We start from the raw sequence: 20487 nt of genomic DNA on the forward strand, positions 1-20487 counted from the left end.
TTACACAATTGCAAATTAAACCAAAAACTTGTAAAACTGGCTTATAAAATTACAGGGGGATTTTTAAAACAAAATTAATAGACAGTGAATTCTAGTTCAATTCAGGGATTAAACTTTAAAAATCGATAAACTCAAGACACACGTGATTCATATTTTAGGGTATAATTCTCTGCCTTTTCACTTCTTGCAGCCTATTCTTAATTTTAAAAAGTTAAAATAGTTCTCATTTTTACACCTTTTAAAAGATCTTTTGGGCTTGACTTCGACCCAGTGGAATGTCCCTCAAAGATTCATTTCGCGCATGTAGAACTCAAAGAGAGAAAATATGCTCATCGTCTACGTTTCATTGCTTATGTCTTAATTTAAGAATGAAATTACCATTGGTCAATAGTAAGCTACTTATTTTTCTGTGCCAGGCACACAAGAATGTGTATCATGACCTCCTTTTAGAGACTTGTCAACACTGCTCAACTAAATTGTCTTTCTTTTCCTTTCCTTTCCCTTTCTTTTTTCTCTTCTTTCTTAGTGCTCTTAAATAATTAAAATGATTAATAGGCATGGAGAATGTCTACTACCACTAGACAGTTTCTGATTATTAGCAAGCAGGTATAATAATTTCCCCTCTGAAGGTTAATAGCCCGAACTGACAATATTTCACTCACAAAACTCCTGTTGACGATGTGCTGAGGACAAGCAAACCAACCTTTGGGATATTTTTGCTGATAAACTGTACTGCCAGGGGTTTGAACTATAGAAATGTAGAGCTGGGTTAGGCAGGCAATCCAAAAAACTTTCCGGAGAAGGTGAATACCGATAGACACATTAAAGAAAGAATTGAGACAGATAGGAACTTAGGAAAGGGGTGTTCCAGGCTGGGCAAAGCTCTGTTAAGGTCACTTGATCTTCCTGAAAAAGGAATTTGATTTTTAATATAATTCAAGTCCTATTCTGTGTAGTTCTTAGATTTCCAAAGAAATCTTTACTACTGTCTGTTGGAAAATTACAGGAAATCAGCCCTTCTTTTCTATAGCAGAAGATTTTTTTACTTTAATCAGAGAAATTAACCTCAATATCAACAACACTGGAAAATAAATAACTTCTAAGATAACTGACATTTTAAAAATAGATAATAATTAATGTGTTATTTATTGTCCTGGATATCACAGTATCTATGCCTTATACCGTTAATTCAACAGAAATATACCCAGACTTTAATACCTTATCTTCCTGTGGCATGATGTCAAATGAGCTAAGATTTAACAGTATATTCTCACTTTTATAGAGGATCAAACAAAGACAATGTAAATTTCAGCAATATGTCTTTAAAACACGACCATTGAAGACTCACCTACTATACAATTTATTGGCTCACAGAGAACACGTAGTCCAAAAGGTAAACTCCCACATACAAGTTTAGTTATTTATATCTCCAGGTAAAAGGACGTATTATGTTCTTCCCACACAGCTATCATAAGCTAACTGCAGTAACCAACTACAAAACAGCCCAGGATAAAATTTAATTATTTGCTCTTTTTAATACATTTGGAGCTCTCTTTAATTTTTTATTTGCATATGAACTTTTAATTAAAATATATTAGATATAAATAAAAGTATGCAAATTATTCATGAAGTGCTTGATGAATTATACATAGTGATTACAAAGTAAGCAAAATAAGGACCTCATAAATCAAGAGATGAAATTTGACCGCAACTCAGCAGCCCTCCATAAGTTTCCTCCCAGTTACAACCACTAACATCTACCATGGTAATGTTAACTGCAATAAAAAGAGTTAAATATAGTATCTTCTTCCTCCTTTCTCTTCCCCAACGTCACAATAATTATTCACCGTAATAAAAATCTGGGATGTTTTAATGCATAGGATGACTTCAATAAAATCTCAGTGCTTTGAGGAAGGGAGTTAAGATCTCTCTTGAATTCTTCAATTCCTTTGTACAATTTACTCTTTAACCTTAAATGTTGTGTCTGAGTTTCTTGTCTTCATTTATTTTTTGTATTTATCTTGCTTTTTCTGGGAGGATATGCAGAGAATTTGAAAAAACAAAGCAACATAAAAGGAAGTGTGAGGTTAAAAAAGGAAGACAAATACCCTTTTAAGCTTGAAATATACTCCTCATGTCCTTTAACAATGGGAACTTTTCTCGAAACAGGTTAATTGGATATCCTGTGGTGTTGGGTGTTACTGTTCACAAGAACAGCTTTGTCCTTAAAAGGATATAACTTGTTTCCTTGATGTTTTCTTTCTGTCTTCCTTCATCATGTATTTCTGTGTAGCTTACCAACAACAAATATTGTCTTTGTTGTAACAAAAATAATGTCTACACATATATGTCAGTGGAGAAACCAACATAGTTATATTTAGCTGTTTCTTTTTTTCATAGTTATATTTAGCATGGCAAATATTATAGATTTAAATCCTAAAGAATAAAGGGATACGTATATCATTGAAATACAGTTTAGTATGAGAACAAAATAGTAGGCATATTTTTCAATAAAGTGCTGTTTGATTAAGTAACTCGTTTGTACACTCTATTTTGTTTTGCATTCCTTTTTTCCTTTTGTTTAACAAATACTGAACACCTAAGCTAGGTACCCTGCACTGATCTGAGTACTTTATTAGCATTATTATATTCCTTACAACAACCTTAGGAGATACAAACTATTATCATTATGTCTAAAACATGATCACTACCACATAATCCAGCAATCCCACTACTGGGTATATATCCAAAGGAAATGAAATCATCATGTTGAAGAAATATTGGCACTCCCCTGCTTACTGCAGCACTGTTCACAGCAGCCTAGATATGGAATCAAGCTAAGTGCCCATCAACCAGATGAACAAATAAAGAAAATGCAGTAAAAATACACAATGAGATACTATTCAGCCTTTCAAAAGAGGAAAATCCTGTCATTTCCAATATCATGCTACATGAACTAAGTCAGACACAGAAAAACAGAGAGAGTGCACAATCTCACTTACATGTGTAGCCTAAAAAGTCAAAAGTCACAGTAGCAGAGAGTAGAATCATGGTTGCCAGGGACTGGGGTGGGTTGATTGTATCCTTTGATGTTCATCAAAGTATTTAAAATTTCAGTTAGACGAGAGGAATAAGTTCAAGAGATATATCATACAATATTGTAACTGTAGGTAATAGCAATGTATTAGATACTTGGAAATTACTAATAGAATAGATTTTCTTGTTCCCCCAAAATTTCAAGTGTTCTTGCCTCAAGGGGAAGAGGAGTGGACATGGGTGCCAGACAGAGGTAGCAGAGTGAAGACAGATACTTCATAATCTAATGTGTTATAGAAACAGCAAGAAAGTAGGTACCCAGCTGGAAAATGTGAGCGAGATCAGATCAGGTAGGAATAGAGGTCAAGATCTTGATCATATAGAGCCTTGCAGAGCATGATCAGAGTATTAGTTTTTACCCTCAGTGAAGCAGGGAGCCCCTACAGGGTTTTGAGTTATGTGAAACAACATTTTGAAAAGATCTTCCTGACATCTATGTTGAAGGCAGTAACAAATGGAAAAAAGTTGAATCAGGGGATCTGACTGGGATGTTTATTGCCTAATCCAGGCAAAAAATAAAATTAAAAAATTTACAAGATGGTAGTTGTTAGAATTAGTAATAAATAATCAGATTTGAAATATGTTCTTAAGTTTGAGACAAAAAGATTTCCTGATAATTGGAAGTAGGGTGGAAGAGAAAGAAGTGTCAACGAGGTACACCAAGATTTTTGAACACAGTGATCAGAAGGGTAGAGTTGCTGTCCACGAGATATTACATGGCTACTCGTGATACGGGTTTGGACGGGGAGGGAGGATCAGAAGTTCAGTTTGAAAGTGTCAGGTTTGAGTAAATTACCATATATCCAAAGGAAGATCTCCAGCCTGGAGATACACATTTGTTCTTAAGTACTGATCATTACTACACATGTAAAGGCAAAAAAATAAAATTGGACAGATAATCTTTTTTCAACAGATGTTGAGTAGGGTTGGCAATTTCAATACAGTTTTGTGTATGGGCAGAAAGGAAGTTAAGAAAAGAGGTATCATTTTAACCTGTTCACAGACCCTAAGGTCCATCTAAGGGAAAAATGCTTTGTGTGCATTTATCTCAGTCCTAAAAGGCACATATTATTACCATTATATGGTGAAGATCAAGGAGGCTCAAAGAGTGGAAATGATACGGCAAAGTTTGTACAGTAAGAGATTTAGACAGGAGTTGCAACCCTTGGCTGTATCTCTCCAGTATGACTCCCTACCTCCATTCAAGCACCATCAGGAAGCTGAAAGGCAAAGTTCAAGCATTCTAAAAGACACACACAAATACAAATAAGGAGATAAAAGAATGTGTTGGGAAAATGTGCATATCTCATTAACTTGCCTAGCATCAACCTCTAAACACTGGGATATATGAGAGACTGTAAAGCTGCCTTTCTCAATGGAGTTGTATGAAAGCTATCTGTCTAAATCAGTTTAGACCATTCCTAAGTCAGTTTAGACCATTCCTAAGTAGAGGTGGGAAAAATATCTAGATAATTTGTGGGAGCTGTTTCTCAACCTGTGAGTCAATGAAAACTTACTGTGTAGCTTCCCTAATTTATATTTCTAACCAGAAAACTGTCAAGTCTTAAAATTCTTTTAGGTAAGCATTTTTGGAAAAAGAAAGTAATGCCTGTGGGAAAATCATTTTGCTTGGCTATGACCGTTTTGCTTGGCATTCATAAGACCTGTGAATTTCAGTGGTCTCATTCTTACATATTTTCAAACTAAGTTAGTTCAGAGTTCATACTAAGATTTTAAATAGTGTCATTAATTATATTTCCATATATTGTTTGCTGTGAATGCAGAAAACATACTTTTTACTGGACATAACATTTTTGGTTTATTATCCCCTTTTAGTCATCCATTATATTTTCCAAAATAGCAAGAAGAAAGATACAGGTTGCTTTTTAAAATTATTGTTTTAAGAAAATAATAGTTAAGACTTACTAGGTAGAACCCTCGAACCCTCATTATGTATATATAATATAACTGAAGAAATCAATATTCAAAATAAGAAAAATATTGTTAAATTATGAAATTCAGTCTTGCTTATATTTCTACTGCCAAGTAAAATTATTTGTTTGTAAATATTCAGACACAGTAAAATATATTGGTATCTGGAAACTTATGCTTTACCTCATTAGTTTGATTTAAATATATTTTTTAAGTTGATAGCAGAGGACTCATTAATATTTTCAAATACAAAGCAAGTGTAAAGTAACAAAGCACTTTTGTTCACACAGAAGTATAAACTGCTATTACTTTCTCATTTTTATTATAAAAGCTGTCAACTGGTATATACACAATAACATATGCAACAAGAGACTTAATATTGAAAGTGACTGTGAAACAAAAAAATGAAACTACTTTTAATATTGTGGCTAAGATACAGGAAGAAAAATAATTACTGTGAAATGGTATATAGAAAAAATCAGGTCCAACTGACCACCAAAGAGATGTCACCATACACTTGAAACTGGCTTCAGGGCCAGTTATCAAAAGGAATGTAGTTAAATCTAACGTTGAAATTGTGAATTACCTTGAGATAATAGTGTCTGACGAACATTATTGTGTTCCCCTCAGCCTTTTGAAATATTCTAAAATGCTCCTATAAAATTCACTGTGATGCTAAAGTTTTGGCAACCACAAGTCTAGGTGAATAAGTAGCCCCTTGTGTTCTGGAACAAGATAAAACAAACAAACAAACAAAAAACACAAATTAATTACAGTTCAGTAAGGAAAGTCCTGTGTGGCAAGAAGAAAGTAATAACAGTAATGGGAAAGTTGGACCAGATTTTATATAACATTAGAATAGATAACGTATTAAGGCCTTTTGCCTTTTCTGTATTTCATCATCTCAAGAGGTTTTATAGGCAAAAGGAATAGATGAAAAATCAATTAGAGGTAAGAAAGGAATCAATTCCTAAAATGAGGGCAAATGTATGGACAATCATTTGGTAATCCAACAATATCTAAGCACCCTCTGCCTGGCCAGCAGACGAATCACACCACACAAAGCAAGAGAAAAGACAAGCATTCGACTGAAAATGCCCTCCACCTCTTACCGTCTCCTGCATTGTCTCTTGGACACAGTGATTCTGTTGCACCATTGACACTAGACTGGTGCCCAGTATGTAGTAGACGCAGGATGAATGATTATATGTTAATTAGAAGAGACAGAACATATGGGAATCTTTAAGAAGCCATGTATGTAGATTTCAACAACTGAATAAGTATTTATTTTTTATTACATAGAAAAGGAAGCATATAGTAAAGGGCTTCACACATCCAATTGAGAAGATCAAAAGCTTTGCAAAGGAAATAAAATAAATTTATTCAATGTAAACTTCACACACATATCTTGAAAGAAGGTGAGAGCTTGAATTCTATGAGTTTTTTTTTTTTTTTCTGTTCTGTAAGCACAATAGAATTCTTAATAGATAAGAATCTAATCTACACTGACAAAGGAGGGACCAACTTTATGGGCCAAGTCACAGCACAGTCGGTAGTAGAATAAATGCACATCTGAATGAAAGAAACATTGTTTTCCTCTGCAATCCTGGAACAAATTGCAATCACGTGCAGGAGTGGGCAGATCTGACAGCAGTTTGTCCAGTTGTGCTTCCCCACCCATTCATTCTCACCACATAATTTAGTGGTGGCTCAACTGAGGAATTATAAAACATAACTCTCCATTACAGTAATAATAATCCATTTTCATAATCTTGCCCTCAAAGTAAAACTGAGTACATTGATTTTAATTTTGCAGTTAAGGAACTGTCTGAGTATGGCTAGATCCAACTTGTTTGGGGCCAATATTCTTGTATATCTTCTCTTAAGGGAGTTTTTGCTTTTGCTTTTTCCCCCAACTTGACTACCTTTAGAAACTCTACTTTAATCAACCGGAAATCATTCCAAATACAGCCTTGTTGGGTCCATCAGGTACGTACAACTGCTTAATGGTGACACTATTGCAACTAAGATAGGAAGTTTTTCATCCATTAAGCTACTTCTCAGGGACTGGTTTTCTCCAAGTTTTTCTGTCCTTCTTCTCTTCACTATCTCCTCCCTTAAGATTTCCTCTGGAATTACCATTATGTTCATTTGTATAATGCAGATTAATTCAATATCTCCAGCCCCTACTTCCAAACTCACCTCCAAGCTCAGCCTTGGCAATAACAAAATACATCAGGGAACTCAACTGAATGAAGTGTGAAATTTATATAATCAGCCACGCAAAAGGTTGGCAAACTCCCTTCTAAGAATAGTTTATGTTTTAATATTAATTTCCTTTTCCAACCTTTCACAATTTCCGTACACTAATATTTTCTAAGGTCCTGGTTGAATCAAATGTTAATGTTTTTTGTTACAGAAACAATTATTCAATAACGCTTGCTAAAGAACTGCCTGGCTGACCTTGCTGGAGGAGACTACTGCAATATAAGTAGGTACCACTGCAGCGAGAGAAAGAGAATGAGCTCATCTTCAATACAATAAGAAAAAGTGGGCTTTATAGACAAGAAGCAGGGTGGGCATCATCGGATGAAAAATCACTAAGAGGAAACAATATGGTAAGGGGCATTCAGGCTAAACCAACCTAACATGCTTCTTGCTAAAGGCAGGCCAGGGTGGTCAGGCCTCACCTGGGGGATGGTGGAGAAGAAACTCTATCAGGTATCTAGGGTGACCGAGTATCATGGACAAGTAATTCTGGCTAAACTGACTTAGCAGGATTCTTGCTAAAATTGGACAAAGGATGCAAAGATAAACACAGAGGCCCCAGATTCAAGGCTTAGTTGAGGAGAGAGTTTGAAAGAGTCTACTTAGAGTTTCATCAAGGAAAGACTCTTTGTCAGTCCCTATAAATGTTTAAGGGGAAAAAAAAAAAACAGTCTTCTTTCCTTTAAATAATAAAAGTCTATTTTCTCACCTTTGACCAAATTGTTCATTAATGGCCATTAATGGCCAACTGAGTCATCTGTTGGGACCTGGTAGTAGAGGATATTTGCTGTATGGTGCAAGCATTTAATGAGGAAAATTTCCGTGGAAACAAAAGAAAAACAAAGATTAATATTTGGAATGCTGGTTTTTGAGTCCTAACGGCAGCCAGTCAAAAAGATTTCTAGACGTTGGGCTCCAAGTCTCTCTAGAGGGAAGAAGGAGGACAGCAGGGGTCATCTGAAAATTTCCTGGCTGCAGCTGGGACATATTTGGTGATGGCTTTGGGTGTTTTGGTGAGCTGTCTGAGTGGCCCACACAGCAGCAGGCATGGAGGTTGTCTGTACGTGATTTGCTATGATTTTTCGGAAGGTTATGACAACTCATCTAGCCTCAGCTTGCAATGCTTCAGGAAAAGGGCAGTTTTAGTTACCAGTGATGCCAAGTCAGGAGAGTGGGAATAAATATTGGAAACATTCATTTGGATAATTGTAGCCAGAGACTGAAAGGAACTAGAATGTTTCAGGGTATAGTCCAGTTTACACATGGATAACAAGGGAGAAAGTGAACTGAAGTTTACCAAGAGGCAAAAATCACTCAAATGAACAGATTATAATCTGATACCTACAAGGGATCATGATAATTTTCCACTGAAACAAAATTTCTACAGTCACCCTCCTTTGGACCTCAATTACAAAATAAATCCAGTTTCATTAGATTAAGCTTGATTATTTGCATAAGTGCAGCAAGAGTCATTGACCACATAGACCTTTAATAAGTAATTTTAGATTAGATTTTTTTCAAAGCCCCTTGAGACCAGGAAACCAAACCAAGAACTCACTACCAGATTTTTCTTGTGGTAACCACAGATTTCAGTGAATTCTTCTTTTCTTGAGATCCTCAAGATGTCTTGAGGTTCCTAAGCCTGCCAAAAAGTGATCTCCTTATATATGTGTAAAACTGGGAATGCTATGAGCCAGGTACCAGGCCAGTTTTCCCAAGAGGACTTTGTAAGCATTGGCTCCGTAAAACCAATTGTTGTTTCTTAAAGCCACATTCTATGCACATCATTTTCTGATATGACATTCCACTCAAAGCCTTAGTAAAATAACTAGTTTTTCCAATTCTATTATGTTACAAGAACAGATTCTTATTGAATTTATGCAAATAATTATATTGCCAAGATGATAAGAATACTCAATAATGGTTTACAAATTTTGTGGAAGACCAGATAGGGAAAAACAATAAATGTTTCATCTCTGTTCACAAAGATATACTTCACCAAATTGCTGTAAGTTATAGATAGCTTAAGAGAAAAGAGAAACAGGATTCCTTAAATCTGGAACATAAAACATTAAATTACCAGCAATATTCCAAACAAAACCACAATCACTCTTTGTCAGTCCATTCAGTTTCATTTAATTCTTATCTTCTTGATTTGTGGTTCATAATTTCAAGAACCTTTCTGTTTCTAAATATCTGATGAGAATTCACATAACAAGAAAATTTGGTTATTTCTGTGACATACAACAAAAATAATAACCATACACAAGATATTGACAAATTTCTATGACCTTCATACAAGTTTATTACAATTAATATAATACCTACATATGTAATAATCACCCATACAAATACAATCTAGGAAAAGCAAAAGCGTATCTTCTTTTATTTATTTGCAAAAAAGGAACATCTCCTTATTTGACATGCCTTTCACAAAATTTTTAAAACAACTTCATTGAGGTATAATTGACGTACAATTAAAACTACACATTTTTTCAACTTTTTAGAGTCAGTGGATCTATATGCAGCTTTGTTACCTGGGTACATTATGTGATGCTGAGGCTTGGAGTTCAAATGATCCTGTCACCCAGGTACTGAGCATTGTACCCAACAGTTAGTTTTCAACCCTTGCCCCCTCCCACCCTCCCTGCTATTGTAGTCCTTGCTGTCTATTATTGCCATCTTTATGTCCATGAGAACTCGATATTTAGCTCCCAGTTTTAAATGAAAAAAGTGTGGTATTTGTTTTTCTGTTCTTGTGTTAATTGACATAGTATAATAGCTTACAGCTGCATCCATGTTCCTGGAAAGGACATGATTCTATTTTTCTTTATGCCTACATAGTATCCCATGGTGTATGTCTACCACACCATATTTTCTTTATCCAATCCACCAATGATGGACACCTGGGTTGGTACCATGTCTTTGCTATTGTAAATAGTGCTGTGATGAACATGCAAGTGCATGTGTCTCTGGCGAACAATTTGTTTTCTTTTGGATATTGTAATAGGCCATTCTTGCATTGCTATAAAGAAATACCTGAGACTGAGTAATTTATTGGAAAAGAGGTTTAATTGGTTCACAGTTTTGCAGGCTCTACAGGAAGCTTGGCACCAGCATCTGCTTCTGGGGGGCCTCAGGAAGCTTTTGCTCGTGGCAGAAGGTGAAGCAGGAGCAGATATGTCACATGGCCAAAGCAGGAGCAAGAGAGAAAAGAACTGGGGGAGGTGGCACACACTTTTATATGACCAGATCTCGTGTGAACTCAGAGACAGAAAGGTCACTTATCAACAAGAGGATGGTCCAAGCCAGTCATGAGGGATCTGCCCCCATGATCCAAACACTTCTCACCAGGCCTCACCTCCAACACTGTGGATTACATTTCAACATGAGATTTGGATGGGGACAAATATCTAAACTCTATCAGCTATATACCCGGTAATGGGAGTGTTGGGTTGAATGATAGTTTTAAGTTCTTTGAGAAGTATTCAAACTGCTTTCCATAGTGACTAAACTAATTTATGTTCCCCCCAATAGTGTATATGCATTCCCTTTTCTTTGCAGCCTTGCCAGTAACTGTTGTTTCTTTTGACTTTTCATTAATAGCCATTCAGACTGGTGTGAGACATTGTCTCATTGTGGTTATGGTTTGCACTCCTCTGATGATTAGTGATGTGCAGCATTTTTTCTTTTTTTTTTTTTGTGATTTTTAACTCCTCTTCCTTTTATTTTTCAGCTTTTGAAATGAACATGTATTATTTTTCAATAAAAAAAGCTGTAAAAATTTTGATGAAAATGATATTTAAGCAAAAGGGCATACAAAATAGTGAAACAAAAGAAAACCAAAACCAATTAAGATTTCAGTTAAACAGTTAAACTAGGGGACATAAATATTATTGAAACAATAGTATTAGCTTAAACAATATAAAAAGGAACATTTAAAACACCAACCTTTTTAGATTTAAAATTCTTAATTTTTTTTTTTTTATTGCATTTTAGGTTTTGGGTTACATGTGAAAATCATGCAAGGTTGTTGCATAGGTGCATACGTGGCAGTGTGATTTGCTGCCTTCCTCCCCTTCACCTATATCTGGTATTTCTCCCCATGCTATCCCTCCCCAACTCCCCACCCCCCAGTCCCCCCACTCCCCCTCAACACACCCCAGTGTATAGTGCTCCCCTCCCTGTGTCCATGTGTTCTCATTGTTCAACACCCACCTATGAGTGAGAACATGTGGTGTTTGATTTTGTGTTCTTGTGTCAGTTTGCTGAGAATGATGGTTTCCAGGTTCATCCATGTCCCTACAAAGGACGCAAACTCATCGTTTTTGATGGCTGCATAATATTCCATGGTGTATATGTGCCACATTTTTCCTGTCCAGTCTGTCATCAATGGGCATTTGGGTTGGCTGCAGGTCTTTGCTATTGTAAACTGTGCTGCAATGAACATTCATGTGCATGTTTCCTTATAGTAGAACGATTTGTAATCCTTTGGATATATACCCAGTAGTGGGATTGCTGGGTCAAATGGAATTTCTATTTCTAGGTCCTTGAGGAATCGCCACACCGTTTTCCACAATGGTTGAACTAATTTACACTCCCACCAACAGTGTAAAAGTGTTCCTATTTCTCCACATCCTCTCCAGCATCTGTTGTCTCCAGATTTTTTAATGATCGCCATTCTAACTGGCGTGAGATGGTAACTCAATGTAGTTTTGATTTGCATTTCCCTAGTGACCAGTGATGATGAGCATTTTTTCATATGCTTGTTGGCCTCATGTCTGTCTTCTTTTGTAAAGTACCTGTTCATATCCTTCGCCCATTTTTGAATGGGCTTGTTTGTTTTTTTCTTAAATTTGTTTTAGCTCATTGTAAATTCTGGATATCAGCCCTTTGTCAGACAGGTAGGCTGCAAAAATTTTTTCCCATTCTGTTGGTTGCCAATTCACTCTATTGACTGTTTCTTTCGCCATGCAGAAGCTGTGGAGTTTGATCAGTTCCCATTTGTATATTTTGGCTTTTGTTGCCAATGCTTTTGGTGTTTTGGTCATGAAGTCCTTGCCTACGCCTATGTCCTGAATGGTTTTGCCTAGGTTTTCTTCTAGGGTTTTTATGGTGTTAGGTCTTATGTTTAAGTCTTTAATCCATCTGGAGTTAATTTTAGTGTAAGGTGTCAGGAAGGGGTCGAGTTTCTGCTTTCTGCATATGGCTAGCCAGTTTTCCCAACACCACTTATTGAACAGGGATTCCTTTCCCCATTGCTTATTTTTGTTGGGTTTGTCAAAGATCGGGTGGTTGTAGATATGTTGTGTCGCCTCCGACGCCTCTGTTCTGTTCCATTGGTCTATATCTCTGTTTTGGTACCAGTACCATGCTGTTTGATTACTGTAGACTTGTAGTATAGTTTGATATCCGGTAGTGTGATGCCTCCTGCTTTGTTCTTTTTGCTTAGAATTGACTTGGCTATGCGGGCTCTCTTTTGGTTCCATATGAAGTTTAAGGTGGTTTTTTCCAGTTCTGTGAAGAAGGTCATTGGTAGCTTGATGGGGATAGCGTTGAATCTGTAAATTACTTTGGGCAGTATGGCCATTTTCACGATATTGATTCTTCCTAACCATGAACATGGAATGTTTCTCCATCTGTTTGTGTCCTCTCTTATTTCGTTGAGCAGTGGTTTGTAGTTCTCCTTGAAGAGGTCCTTTACGTTCCTTGTTAGTTGTATTCCTAGGTATCTTATTCTCTTTGTAGCAATTGTGAATGGCAGTTCGTTCTTGATTTGGTTCTCTTTAAGTCTGTTATTGGTGTATAGGAATGCTTGTGATTATTGCACATTGATTTTGTATCCTGAGACTTTACTGAAGTTGCTTATCAGTTTCAGGAGATTTTAGGCTGAGATGATGGGGTCTTCCAGATATACAATCATGTCATCTGCAAATAGAGACAATTTGACTTCCTCCTTTCCTATTTGAATACCCTTTATTTCTTTTTCTTACCTGATTGCTCTGGCTAGAACTTCCAGTACTATATTGAATAGGAGTGGTGAGAGAGGGCATCCTTGTCTAGTGCCAGATTTCAAAGGGAATGCTTCCAGTTTTTGCCCATTCAGTATGATACTGGCTGTTGGTTTGTCATAAATAGCTTTTATTATTTTGAGATACGTTCTGTCGATACCTAGTTTATTGAGAGTTTTTAGCATAAAGGGCTGTTGAATTTTGTCAAAGGCCTTCTCTGCATCAATTGAGATAATCATGTGGTTTTTGTTTTTGGTTCTGTTTATGTGGTGAATTACATTTATAGACTTGCGTATATTGAACCAGCCTTGCATCCCCGGGATGAATCCTACTTGATCATGGTGGATAAGCTTTTTGATGTGCTGTTGCAATCGGCTTGCCAGTATTTTATTGAAGATTTTTGCATCTATGTTCATCATGGATATTGGCCTGTAGTTTCCTTTTCTTGTTGAGTCTCTTCCAGGTTTTGGTATTAGGATGATGTTGGTCTCATAAAATGATTTGGGAAGGATTCCCTCTTTTTGGATTATTTGGAATAGTTTCAGTAGGAATGGTACCAGTTCCTCTTTGTATGTCTGGTAGAATTCAGCTGTGAAACCATCTGGAGCTGGGCTTTTTTTGGGTGGTAGGCTCTTATTTGCTGCCTCGACTTCAGACCTTGTTATTGGTCTATTCAGGGTTTTGACTTCTTCCTGGTTTAGGCTTGGGAGGATGCAGGTGTCCAGGAATTTATCCATTTCTTCCCGGTTTTCTAGTTTATGTGCAGAGAGTTGTTTGTAATAATCTCTGATGATGGTTTGAATTTCTCTGGCATCTGTGGTGATATCCCCTTTATCATTTTTTATTGCATCTATTTGGTTATTCTCTCTTTTCTTTTTTATTAGTTTGGCTAGTGGTCTGTCTATTTTGTTGATCTTTTCAAAAAACCAGCTCCTGGATTTATTGATTTTTTGTAGGGTTTTTCGTGTCTCTATCTCCTTCAATTCTGCTTAGATCTTAGTTATTTCTTGTCTTCTGCTAGGTTTTGAGTTTTTTTGATCTTGCTTCTCTAGCTGTTTCCATTTTGATGATAGGGTGTCAATTTTAGATCTCTCCTTTCTTCTCATGTGGGCACTTATTGCTATATATTTTCCTCTAGAGACTGCTTTAAATGTGTCCCAGAGATTCTTGTATGTGGTGTCTTCATTCTCGGTTTCAAAGAACATCTTTATTTCTGCCTTCATTTCAGTGTTTATCCAGTCTACATTCAGGAGAAAGTTGTTCATTTTCCATGAAGCTGTGCAGTTCTGGGTTGGTTTCTGAATTTTGAGTTCTAACTTTACTGCACTGTGGTCTGAGAGACTGTTTGTTATGGTTTCCGTTCTTTTGCATTTGCTGAGGTGTGATTTACTTCCAATTATGTGGTCAATTTTAGAGTAGGTGTGATGTGGTGCTGAGAAGAATGCATATTCTGTGGATTTGGGGTGGAGAGTTCTGTAAATATCTATTAGGTTTGCTTGTTCCAGGTCCGAGTTCATGTCCTGGGTATCCTTGTTAATTTTCTGTCTTGTTGATCTGTCTAATATTGACAATGGGGTGTTGAAGTCTCCCACTATTATTGTGTGGGAGTCTAGGTCTCTTTGTAATTCTTTAAGAACTTGCCTTATGTATCTGGGTGCTCCTGTATTAGGTGCATATATATTTAGGATCGTTAGCTCTTCTTGTTGCATTGATCCCTTTACCATTATGTAATGTCCTTCTTTGTCTCTTTTGATCTTTGTTGCTTTAAAGTCTATTTTATCAGAGATGAGAATTGCAACTCCTGCTTTTTTTTGCTCTCCATTTGCTTGGTAAATCTTCCTCCATCCCTTTATTTTGAGCCTTTGTGTATCCTTGCATGTGAGGTGGGTTTCCTGGATACAGCACACTGATGGGTTTTGGCTTTTTATCCAATTTGCCAGTCTGTGTCTTTTGATTGGGGCATTTAGTCCGTTTACATTTAGGGTTAATATTGTTATGTGTGAATTTGATCCTGTCATTTTGATGCTAGCTGGCTGTTTTGCCCATTGGTTGATGCAGATTCTTCATTGTGTTGATGCTCTTTACCATTTCGTGTGTTTTTGGAGTGGCTGGTTCTGGTTGTTCTTTTCTATGTGTAGTGCCTCCTTCAGGAGCTCTTGTAAAGCTGGTCTGGTGGTGATGAAATCTCTGAGTTCTTGCTTGTTCACAAAGGATTTTATTTTTCCTTCACTTATGAAGCTTAGTTTGGCTGGATATGAAATTCTGGGTTGAAAGTTCTTTTCTTTAAGGATGTTGAATATTGCCCCCCACTCTCTTCTAGCCTGTAGGGTTTCTGCTGAGAGATCTGCTTTGAGTCTGATGGACTTCCCTTTGTGGGTAACCCGACCTTTCTCTCTGGCTGCCCTTAGTATTTTCTCCTTCATTTCAACCCTGGTGAATCTGATGATTATGTGCCTCGGTGTTGCTCTTCTAGAGGAATATCTTTGTGGTGTTCTCTGTATTTCCTGGACTTGAATATTGGCCTGCCTTGCTAGGTTGGGGAAGTTTTCCTGGATAATATCCTGGAGAGTATTTTCCAGCTTGGATGCATTCTCTTTGTCACATTCAGGTACACCTATCAAACGTAGATTAGGTCTTTTCACATAGTCCCATATTTCTTGTTGGCTTTGTTCATTCCTTTTTACCCTGTTTTCTCTAATCTTGCCTTCTCATTTTATTTCATTGAGTTGATCTTCTACTTCTAATATCCTTTCTTCTGCTTGGTCAATTCGGCCATTGAAACTTGTGCATGCTTCGCGAAGTTCTCATGTTGTGTTTTTCAGCTCCATCAATTCACTCATATTCCTTTCTAAGTTGTCCATTCTCGTTAGCATTTCATCAAGTCTTTTTTCAAGGTTCTTAGTTTCTTTGCATTGGGTTAGAACATGTTCTTTTAGCTCACGAAAGTTTCTTATTATCCACTTTCTGAAAGCTGATTCTGTCATTTCATCACACTCATTCTCCATCCAGTCTTGTTCCCTTGCTGGTGGGGAGTTGTGCTCCCTTGTAGGAGGAGAGGTGTTCTGGTTTTGGGTGTTTTCATCCTTTTTGCACTGGTTTCTTCCCATGTTTGTGGATTTATCCACCTATCAACTTTGTAATTGCTCTCTTTCTGGTTTTGGTATTTTTAAGTCTGCAGCAGCAGAACTCATAAACCCCCTTTTTCTTCCCTCCCGGTGTTCTGTCCCAGGGAGTTAGGGCTTTATGATTTTCCGCTGTCTTGCTGTTGCTTTCCCTGCCCACAAGGTGGCAGCCTAGTCACACTCAGCCTGCAGAGGCTTCACTGAGCTGCTGTGGGCTCCTCCTAGCTTCCTTGTGAATTTCCCTGCAGTCCTGTTTATATGGGTGTAGTTAGAACTGCTTCCACTATGTTGGCCCACCCCTGTAGTGACGGAGTCTCTGTAGTGGCGGGTTGCCTTGGTTACAGCACATTGCCCTGGGAACTGCAGGGTGTGTCCTAATGGAGGACACCCCCCCCCACAGAGCTGGACCGACCCGGGTTCAGTTGTGTTTCCTGTGGCGCTTTCTCTGCCCAGGAATCTCCTGGCTTGACTCCCTGTTTCAGCTCCCCTTGCTGGCTTACAGGGGACTCGGTCTCACTCACTCTGCAGGAGGAGCCACTGCCCCTGCCTCAGGGTGCAGGCCGAGCGGCTGCGCCAGTCAAACCAGCAGCGCTGGTGACCCGTGGGGCTCTTCTGCCTGTGAATCTCCTGGTCTGTGGGCAGTAAAAATCCGCTGCCCTGTGAGCCGTTGCATCAGCTGAAGCGGCAGCTCTGAGATTCCTGGTGCGTTTTTGCCCGGCGAATCTCCTGGCTTGACTCCCTGTTTCAGCTCCCCTTGCTGGCTTACAGGGGACTCGGTCACAGTCACTCTGCAGGAGCCGCTGCTCCCTGCCTCAGGGCGCAGGCCTAGCGGCCGTGCCACTCAAACCAGCAGCGCTGGCGACCTGTGGTGCTCTTCTGCCTGTGAATCTCCTGGTCTGTGGGCAGTAAAAATCCGTCTGGAAATGCGGCGTCCACTCACCCTTTGCGCTTTCTCTCGGAGCTGCAATCCCGAGTTCCTCCTAATCGGCCATCTTGGATCTCTCTCCAGCATTTTTTCATGTTTGTTGGCTGCTTGTATGATTTCTTTTGAGAAGTGTCTGTTCATGTCTTTTGCCCATTTTTAATGGGGTTGTTTTTCACTTGTTTTCTCTACATCCTTGCAACACTTGTTATTATTTGTTTTATTTTGCTTTGCTTCTTAGTATAGCCATCCTAACACGTGTGAGATAATATTGCATTGTAATTTTAATTTGCATTTTTCTGATGATTATTGATATTGAGCATTTTTTCACATTCTTTTTTGGCCAATTATTTCTTCTTAAAAGAAATGTCTATTTAATTCATTTTTCCAGTTGTTTGTCAATATAGTTTGGATATCTGTCTCCACCCAAATCTCATGTTGAATTATAATCCCCAGTGCTGGAGGTAGGTCAGGGTGGGAGGTTATGGAAGCAGATAGCTTAATGCTGTCTTTGCGATAGTGAGTTATCTGGTCAATTACAAGTGTGTGGCACTTCCTCCCAACTCTCTCTTTTGCTTCTGCTCCCACCATGTGAGATGCCTGTTCACCCTTCACTTTCTGCCATAATAGGAAGTTTCCTGAGGTTTCCCCAGAAGCAGAAGCTGCTATGCTTCCTGTACAGCCTACAGAACCATGAGCCAATTAAACCTCTTTTCTTTATAAATTACTCAGTCTCAGGTATTTTTTTATAGCAATGCAAGAACAGCCTAACACATTTGTCTTTTTGCCATTAAGTTGTAGGAGGTTTTTTTATACATTTTGGATATTAACCCCCTCAGATAAATCTGCAAATACTTTCTTCTATTCTGCTTCCATATTTAACATGTCAAATTAACCTAATTAGTTAAGCATCTCTCTTTTTCACAAGGTGAAAGAACAAATACTTTAAGATTTTTCTAGGGATCTCTAGGAAATCTCAAAGTCATCTCAAGAACAAGATTTCATTCAGATTTAATTTTTGGAGATTGTCAAAAACTTCTGACAAAAACTTCTGACAGTTTGAATGATTGATTAAATAGGATTACAGAGCACTGTAGAACAATACTTACCTTATTTTCAGTAATCAAGGTCACAATATATAACATAAAGCACAAAAAAGTGTTCTCGTAAGACACAAAATCTTAGTTTCCCAGGCAGATTACTTAAAGGGGGAAAAAAACCTATTACAATTTCTTGTTAACAACCATGAATCAGAAGACTTTTAGGATTTTCTTTTCCCCTGATATATATCTTATGGAGGCTGTAGAACACCTTCTACACTGAAGAGACATCTAGCAGCTTTCTGAATGTCTCCAAAGCCCACCTGAGTAAATAAAGTATTTCATCTATTTCTAATTAGCTTTGTCCTTTCAGCCTCAGGACATTGCATTTAGGGGATCCTGAGTCACTTGGAAGCCCCTGATAAGGGCAAGAGACCTTAAATGCAAGTGACGGAGGGCCTAGAGTGAGAAGGAAAAGGCCTGGCAGGAGTAGACAGAGATGGAGGAGTTAGGGAGCCAAAGGGAGACACATCCATGGATGCAAGTGAGCTGGAAGGAAGCTGGTGGGAAGAGCAAAAGATGGAGGAGTGAAGTAATGAAAAGAGAGATGTTAGAGGAGCTAGTCTAGGGAGACCTTATATTTCCCAAAGAGGTCAATGAAGTTCCAAATCATCCTCAACAAAATCATGCCAATGACAAGCAGGTGACGGAGCTGTTGTAGCATAAGAGCAGGAGGTCAAGAAGAAGGTTTTGGTCAGCTGAGAAGTTCCCATAGAAGAAGCAGGTTAAAGACAGAGAACAAGAAAGCCTCACAAAGAGCCAGGAAAAGATTTTCAGCCCATTAGTCAGGGAGTAATCACCACTCAGGAAGAAAGACTTCCAGCCCAGGGAGTCAAGGAATAATTCCCACTCAAAACAGAATAAGAAAAAAGACCTTTCAACTCAGGAGACACCTTTCAAAAGAAGCCTGGGGCTGGGCATGGTGGCTCACATCTGCAATCTCAGCACTTTGGGATTTGGGCAGGTGGATAACCGGAGGTCAGGAGTTCAAGACCAGCCTGACCAACATGATGAAACCCCGTCTCTACTAAAAATAGAAAATTAGGCAGGTGTGGTGGTGCATGCCTGTAATCCCAGCTACTCAGGAATCTTAGACAGAAGAATCGCTTGAACCTAGAAGGTGAGGTTGCAGTGAGCTGAGATAATGCCATTGGACTCCTACCTGGGCAAGAAGAGTGAAAGCAGAAGAAGAGGAGGAGGAGGAGGAGGAGGAGGAGGAGGAAGAAGAAGAAGAAGAAGGAGGAGGAGGAGGAGGGAAGAAGAAGGAGGAGGAGGAGGAGGAGGAGAAGAAGAAGAAAAGGAGGAGGAGGAGGGAGCAGGGAGGAGGAGAGAGGAGGGAGGATGAGGAAAGAGGAGAAGGAAGAAGAGGGAGGAGGAGGGAAGAGGGAGGAGGGAGGAGGAAAGGGGAGAAGGAGGAGGAGGGTGCAAGATAAGGAAAGGGGAGGAGGGAGGAGGAGGAGGAGGGAAGAAGAGGAGGAGAGGGGAGGAGGAGGATGGGGGAGAAGGAAGAAAGAAGAAAGAAGGAAGGAGGAAAAGAAGAAGAAGCTGCCACCTGGGATTCTAATCCAGCTTTAAAGAGTATATCAGAATCTCAAGAATCAAAATCTGTCCTTACCAGCTTCAGCAGATATTTGTCCAGAACAATGATTTCTGAGTCTGTCTCACCAATGGATCTCCAACCAATCAGTTGAGATTGAAGACAAAGTCTTCAAAGTCTTCTCACTTAGGTGAGAGATTCAAGAGTCTAATGATGAGTCTAATTTTATGTGAGTCACAGAATCATAACTGTTATAGAACAAGATCATTTATTTGTTAAAGAAAGGAAGAGTTTTTCTGCTGGGGACTATACATACAGGTAGAGACCACTGCAATGAGGCACTGCAGTTGGGGAGAGAGATTGAGCTCAACTCCAAATACAGCAAGAAGAGTGGAAATTCACAGACAAGGAGCAAGGTGAGGATCACTGGATAAAAAAATTACTACAAAAAAAAATCAAGAATTAGAGGAGATTTAGGCTAAACCAACTGACTAGGTCT

Source organism: Aotus nancymaae, unplaced genomic scaffold (assembly GCF_030222135.1).
Source record: "Aotus nancymaae isolate 86718 unplaced genomic scaffold, 86718_ANA_hifiasm-v0.15.2.pri h1tg000115l, whole genome shotgun sequence".
NCBI lineage: Eukaryota > Metazoa > Chordata > Mammalia > Primates > Aotidae > Aotus > Aotus nancymaae.